Consider the following 7,792-nt stretch of genomic DNA (forward strand, 5'->3'; position numbering starts at 1 on the left):
TGAGCTCGATGCCTACTGATTTAGGCTAACCAACTACTAGAGAATTGTGTAAAAGTAACTAACAGTAGCACCAGTTTCTAGACCAACTATTTTACTGAGCTGAAGGAATACATGGATGGTCAACTAACAGTAGCACTAGTTTCTTCAGAATGCTTTTTTCAGAAGCCAAAGCTCACACACCGGAGCGCACACATGAATGGTAAGAAAAAACAGAGCGCACATATACGAGCTCAAATACACATTAGAACACACGAACACCCATATAGTGAGCGCCCACGCACAAGAGACATCACACTCAGCACACACGCACCAAACACACTAATCTTTTTAGTAATAATACTTTTGAATATCTTCATATAGTGAACTTCTGAATATCTTCATATAACCTACACTCTGACTCTGAAGTATACTTATAGGTTTGACTGTATGAACATTCGGTTATCTACATTCTGAAGCCTGCAGTATACTACTCTAGTTTCTAGAGCAACTTCTATCATTCGATTATCTAAACTCTAGCTAAAGTTGTTGAATTTCATGCCAAATTGCCGATGTAGCAGTAGCAGGGAGGCAAAGCTTCATGGTCAGCTACATGATTTGGCACACGACATGGGGCTAAGTTTGGATTTTGATGACAGGTGCTGCAACCTACAGCAGCTACAAAAAATGGAGCAGATACACAAACTGGACAGGGGGGACAGTACAGCTGAACTTCAGACATCAAATTCAGAACAATACAAAACAGGAAAGGGGGAAGGAAATGACGCTTTGACTTGGATACATTTTTTAAGATATGTTGGAAGGATCCAACTTCAGACATCAAATGAGGCCACTGCCACAAGCATGGCGCCTCGAAGCGGAGCAAGTTGCAAGACGCGGCGAAGTTGCATGGCGTGAGGCAGCGAAGTTGAATGTCTTGGACACTGCGGCTATACAGGCAAGGAATCGCTAGTTCAAATAAATGTACGGGCAAGGAATCCAGTGAGCTCACGTTCCCTGCCACGTCGTCCATCACGCGTAGCGGAAGATGGAAGGAGATGGGGGAGAAGCTAGGAGGGGCAGTGTTGGTGGCGGGGGAGCCTCGCCGGGGACAGCCACGAGGGGATAAAGGCTGGCGGCGGGAGGTAGCAGCCAAATTGACGGAGGCAAGTGGTGGTTGGCGGCAGTGGAGGCGCGTCAGGGAGCGTTGACCTCGCCGGATCCAGTCCGATGTGAGGGAAGGTGGATTGCTGGTGGCGCGGGGCCGCACAGTGGCTAGGGAGGACGCGTGACGATGGTGCGACGGCAGGAGGTGCGGCGACGCGCACCGGCGTAGGTCGCGCGGGCTGGGATGCGCTGCGACATGGCGACGCAAGTGGCACAGATCGGGAGGGTCCGGGAGGAAGTTCAGGGCTGCGGACAGCTGGGGTTCGGATGGTTGCAGGCGGCGGTGCGGGTGGGAGCTAGCCAACGCCGGCGGGGGTGGGTTGCGAGGGTCGTGGTGCACGCCGCTGCGCGGGGTAGTGGGTGGATGGGGCAAGTGTGGATGGAGGCGCGTCGAGGGGAGGCGGTGAGGAGCTGGGACGGCGGCGCGTCAGGTGGGATGGTGCCGCGGCGGTGGTCGGAAGCGGGCCGGCGGCGCGGCGGTTGTGGCAGGGGGCGAGAGCTCGACGCCGCTGGATCGGGGTCGGGGAGGAGGACGTGGACGAGTGGGCTAGGTGTGGCGTTTTTCTTTTTTCTTTTCTCCGCGACTTCGGGAGTTCGGGAGGACCTCCGCGCCCCTCTATATAGCGGACCGTGATCAGAATAGTTATTCTAATCCCAGGATTAGAATAGTGTTGTCCTATATATATATATAGAATATTCCATTTTCGTTGCCTTTCGGATGTTTTACGCCACAGACATATGTGTTTGCAGGGGGAAGAAACCCCGTGCACCATACTCTACTTGATAAAAGGCCAGAAGGTTGACGTGGGAAAGGGGATGATATTGAACCCCTTGCAACCCACGTTCCACAAGCAGCCGATCCCCGCTGGGCACTGCAAGGTTAGCTTGTCCAGTGTGAAATCGGGGCACGAGGCGTTGCCTCCTCCAGTACAGCATGTGGGAGAGGACGACGAGACCCCGCCGCGGATTGGAAGATGCAAGGGTTGGGTGCTGCTATGGCCGAAGAATCTTATTCGTCTGGAGCCGGCCGAGAGCACACCAATAACCACACATCAACAAGCATGTGCGGAGACCACCACCCCGCCTACGCAATTACCAGCTCCTGTAGTGCCGAGTGAAAGCGGCGGACGACGTGATGAAGGGGGTGCAATAGTACTGGCTGATGTAATCGGTCCTGTAGAACAGAGAATGGATGATGAGACGGAGGTCGACCCTATGGGTTTCCTCAATACAAACACGTATGACTATGACATAGATATGATGAGTCAACCATATGACGAATCGGGCTATCATCATGCTAATGAGGATATGGATGATATGCCCGGGCAGGAAGGTCGTTGGAAGGATTGCAAAAAGTCTCTCTTCATGAATTCCTCACAGGACACGCCTGAAGATGTCGCCTCAACACAGGCTCAACTAGCCGGGGGTCGTACAGTGCTTAGCCCGGGAACCCTGGGGCAGGGGTTAAGGAAGGGTCTGGAAGGTGTGCCAAGAAAAAGGAGAGGAAGAGATCGGGGAAGATAACTGCCTCCAAACAAGCCAGAGCACAAAGTAGCCAGACGATGCATTCTGAAGAGCGTGTACCCGTGAAAGGTGCGTCCATGTTCCATCTCGCGGGCGAGCCGATGCTACCACTGAAACCGCTGGAGGCACTATCTGGGGATCTCAGGAGACTGCACTACCATGTGCTCTCGACTGAGAAAAGCCTACTAGCCTCAAAGGATCCAGGATATCCGACATACGCGGCTCGTGTGCCTGAGGGGAAGTGCTACGCCGATGCACGGCCCGCAGAGGTGTTCTTCCTGCGGTTTGACCATATCTTTGAGATGTTTCTGACAAGGCGGCTCGATTTTACAATCGTCCGCCTTTTGCGCTACATATGAGCTCCGTCATGAAGAGTGAAGAAGTCTCGCAAATCTGTGTGGCGGATCCGTACTACATGCATGAGTCTTTCTTGAGTCTCGGCGACTTTGAGCGTGAAACTGCTAGAGAATAAGGACTGGGAAATTGTCCTCGTGCCTTATCATCCAAAGTAAGTCAGTTCTGGACAACCCTTTCGTACATTTCAATCATTCCTTCTCTCTCATATGGGGAATAATTTGAGGTGTCTTTTCCCTGCACCAACGGGCGCGCCGTCCTTATCGTTCTTTACACGTAGTCTCCCACGCCGTGTATTTTGACCCTTCTAGAGACTACGAGAAAAAAGACTACACCCACATAATGAATATTCTAGCTGATGCTCTCCAAGGCTTCAGCATTAGAGGTGGCCACATGCAGATCAGGAAACAAAGGAACAAGAAGATGGGTTTCATGCATAAAACTAACTTCTCCTGCATCGATGTCCCAAAACCAAGCAAGAAGGATGGATTCTACATCGTCCATCTCATGATTCAGTTCAACACAGATCACCAAAAGCTTCGCATGAGAAGCAGAAATGATGATCATATCCACAAGTGGCTAGAATCTCATGGAGAAGCGGATTATAAACTTAGAGATGACTTCTTTCGCATCCAAAGCGACATTGAGACGATCATCATGAAAGAAGTCGTCGATGAGAAGGGGATGTTCCACCATGGCCCTATATCGTGAGCTGACGTCCGAACTCGCATAGGCATGCAACGTCTAGACCTCACGCCGTTCAAGAAGCTAGGGTCCATCCTCGATGATATGGAAGGATGGAACTTCTAGTGATTTATGATGCCGATGATGATGACATGTGTCGGTTGAACTTGTATACTTTTTGTAGCGATGAAACTTTGTGATGTCCATGGTCCCTGCCGAACTTGCATAACGCTACTTTGTTAGTTTTCGTACGATGACCTGCGTACCTCTAGTTAATTAATTTGCGTACTGTATGTTGCATCTAGTTGCTAACCCTTTCTTTTTCGGTGTTGCTCTAGTATATTTTGTTGCATATATATGATTGTACATCCTCTTTGTGAACATGCATCTCTAACAGGTACCTAGTTTCTTGATGGCGAGATGGAAGTGCTATGTTGTGTACAAAGGGAAGGTTCCGGGGGTGTACAACGAGTGGCATGAGTGTCAGGCGCAAGTGAATGGGTTCTCGGGCGCTAGCCATAAAGGCTTCAAAAGCAGACAAGAAGGAGAAGCTAGTTACTTGAGGTTCACGCTAGTGCGAGAGAGGACTCGTAACCGCCACCTCATGTACTACATAGTTCTGCTCTCACCCATAGTGATAGCTCTTCTCGCGTATACCTTTGTTTAGATGGATGACGTTGTAGTTGCAAGTATTCGAGACTTGCATGTATCGCTATTTTCGAGATGATGACAAGATACCACTTTGTGTTGGATGATGATTATGATGATACTATTTGTATGTATATGCTATGATTACATTTGTGGTCTCGCAGGCATTTTGTATGTGTATCATGATGACATTTGTATGTGCTAAAGATTCTTCTATAAAGCTTGTTCAAATACAAAACAAATATGCCGAAAAAACAAAAAAACAACTAAAATTAGTAGTAGCGAGTGGAGAACAGTTAGCAGCAGCGCGGTAGTAGCAGTAGCGTGCACAGGAGAAGCGCGCTATAGCTATTAGCAGTAGCGAGCTTCCATTAAGCGCGCTGCTGCTACACTTGTGCAGCAGTAGCGCGGTGAGCACGCGTTACTGCTACGTGTTAGCCGTAGGGCCTTATTAGTAGCGCCAGTCCCCGCGCTACTGATACACCTAAAAACCGTGCTGATGCTAGCCTTTTCCCTAGTAGTGAAGTGGGCCCAAAGGCATAGCGTCCAGTTGACGGGCCGAATCTGATATGGGCCATAATTTAGCCCAAAGCCTCTTAAAGGGCCGGACCTGATCTGGGCCGTAATTTGGCCCAGAACGTGGTAGGCTTTTAACGGGATAGATCTCATATGGGCCATTGTTAGGCCTGGAACGTGGCAGGCCATTAATGGACCGGATCAAATATGGGCCGACATTTGGCCCAAAACATGGCAGCCAGTTAACGGGCCAGCCTACTAGGGTCCTCAAAATCTTGTGGGCCTACAACTGGGCCGGCCCATTAATGTCGGCGAAATCTCATGGGCCTTTAGCTGGGCCAGCCCATTATGGTCCACAAAAATCTTGTGGGCCTTCACCTGGGCGGCCCATTATGGCCCGCAAAAATCTTGTGGGTCTTTACCTGGGCCGGCCCATTATGGCCCGCAAAAATCTTGTGGGCCTTTACCTGGGCCGGCCCATTATGGCCCATAAAATCTTGTGGGCCTTTAGCTGGGCCGGCCCATTATGGTCCGCAAAATCTTGCGGGCCTTTAGTTGGGCCGGCCTATTTAAACTTTATGGGCCACTTTTGGGCCGGTCCATGTGTCAACATATCATAGGCGCATATCGCCCATTGGATGAGTGAAACCTGTGCGAACACGGAGCTGACACGTGTTTCCGTCAGCCAATCAGAATTTTACACGTGGAAAATCCCCATTGGTCCGGGCTGTTAACGGGTTATCGAAACCAAAACCAGACCCGATAGCTTAACGGCGTTCCATTACGGTGGATGCCACGTGTCGATCACCATTGACGAAAGCACTTCTGTGACACGAGATTTATCGTCATGGAAGGGGACACTTCCGTGATGGTAATTTTGGTAATGTCATGGAACACTTCTATGACAGCACAGGTATGACTATCTTGATTCGGTCATAAAATTGTCATGGATGTACATGCATGACAGAAAACGTGACCTACTGTGACAAACACGTATCATCACGGAAGTGTATTTTTTTGTAGTGGGTGATGATGAAGTTACCGACGCAGGGCTTCGCCTAAGCTCTACGACAATATGACCAAGGTGGAGATCTGTGGAGGGGGCACCGCAAACGGCTAAGAGATCAACTTGTGTCTATGGGGTGCCCCGTCCCCCGTATATAAAGGAGTGGAGGACGGGGTCGGCCGGCCTCATAGGGCACGCCCCAAGGGGGGAATCCTACTCCTACACTACTAGGGAAAAGCCTATACACAAAATCTTACCAGCAGCGCGCTTTAAAATCAGGCGCTGCTGCTAAGTAGCAGTAGCGCAGGTTTTTAACCCTCGCTACTACTAAGTTGATAGCAGTAGCGCTGGTTTTTTACCCTCGCTACTACTAAGCGGTCTCTACCGTGCCCCACGGGACATGCCATAGTAATAGCGCGGATTTTTAACCCTCGCTACTACTAAGTTGATAGCAGTAGCGCTCGTTTTTACTCCTCACTACTACTAAGCGGTCTCTACCGTGCCCCTGGGCCATGCCATAGTAGTAGCGAGGGTTATAAACCCGTGCTACTACTAAGTTTTTACCCCTCGCTACTACTAAGAGGTCTCAACCGTGCCCCTCCGGGACATGCCATAGTAGTAGCGAGGGGTAAGATCCCTCGCTACTACTAAAGGTCCCATTTTGAAACTCTACCCCCCTGGTGGATCGCCTTTTCGGTTTTGTAAAAAGCAAAAGAAAATGATAAAAACTTCAAAAATTAAAATCCTTCGAGATGTAGTTATGTTACTACATCTACTAGTTAGGAAAATTTAAAAACTTAAATTTGGACATGTTTTGCAAAAAGTGTAGGGAAAATGTAAAACGGCTATAACTTTTGCATACGATGTTAGAAAAAAATGTATAATATATCAAAATGTTTCAAAAATTAAAATCCTTCGAGATGTAGTTATGTTACTACATCAACTAGTTAGGAAAATTTAAAAACTTAAATTTGGACATGTTTTGCAAAAAGTGTAGGGAAAATGTAAAACGGCTATAACTTTTGCATACGATGTCAGAAAAAAATGTATAATATATCAAAATGTTCAGCACGAAAATCCGCATACAATGGAGACCGCCTACGGCCTGTTTGCAAATTTTTAGAATCCTCAAATTCTAAAAGGAAAAAAAGTTATGCTCAAATTTTAGTTTTTTTAATTTTGGTCAAATCTGGTCAAACTGTGGTCAAACTACTTATTCAAGAAGTATTAGTGTTACTAAATAATTATTCAAGAATATTAGTGTTACTAAATAATTATTTCAGTTTTTTGGAATTTTGGTCAAAGCTGGTCAAACTGTGGTCAAACTTTGGTCAAAATGTGGTCAAACTCCTTATTCAAGAAATATTAGTGTTACTAAATAATTATTGTTTTTTAGAACAATAGTTTTAAACTCAAACAGCGAAATGTGTGACTTCATGCTCAAGCTAAACTCCCGAGGGTTAATCGGATTGACATCTTACTATTGTCAGGAAAACAACAAGTGCAGACTTGATATCGAGGGAGAATAGAACCCGGAAGTTAAATGTGCTCAGGCTGGAGTAGTGAGAGGATGGGTGACCGTCCGGGAAGTTAGATGATTTGGAATGATGAGGGGTGATTAGAGATTAAATTGAGCAGCGATGAGGGTGATTAGAGATTATAGGTTAAAATAATTCAGAAATTTGAAAATTCGCGCAAAAAATTCGGAAAAAAATTCCGCGGGTTAGTAGTAACGCGGGTTTTTACCCACGCTACTACTAACAGACGTAGTAGTAGCGCGGGTGGCACCCGTGCTGCTGCTATACGTTAGCTGTAGCGCCTTATTAGTAGCGCCGGCCCCCGCGCTGCTAATAGGCCCAAAACCCGCGCTGCTGCTAGGCTTTTCCCTAGTAGTGCTACTAGGAGTAGGTTCCCCCC

This window comes from Triticum urartu, chromosome 1, assembly GCF_003073215.2.
Source record: "Triticum urartu cultivar G1812 chromosome 1, Tu2.1, whole genome shotgun sequence".
NCBI classification, from domain to species: Eukaryota; Viridiplantae; Streptophyta; class Magnoliopsida; order Poales; family Poaceae; genus Triticum; species Triticum urartu.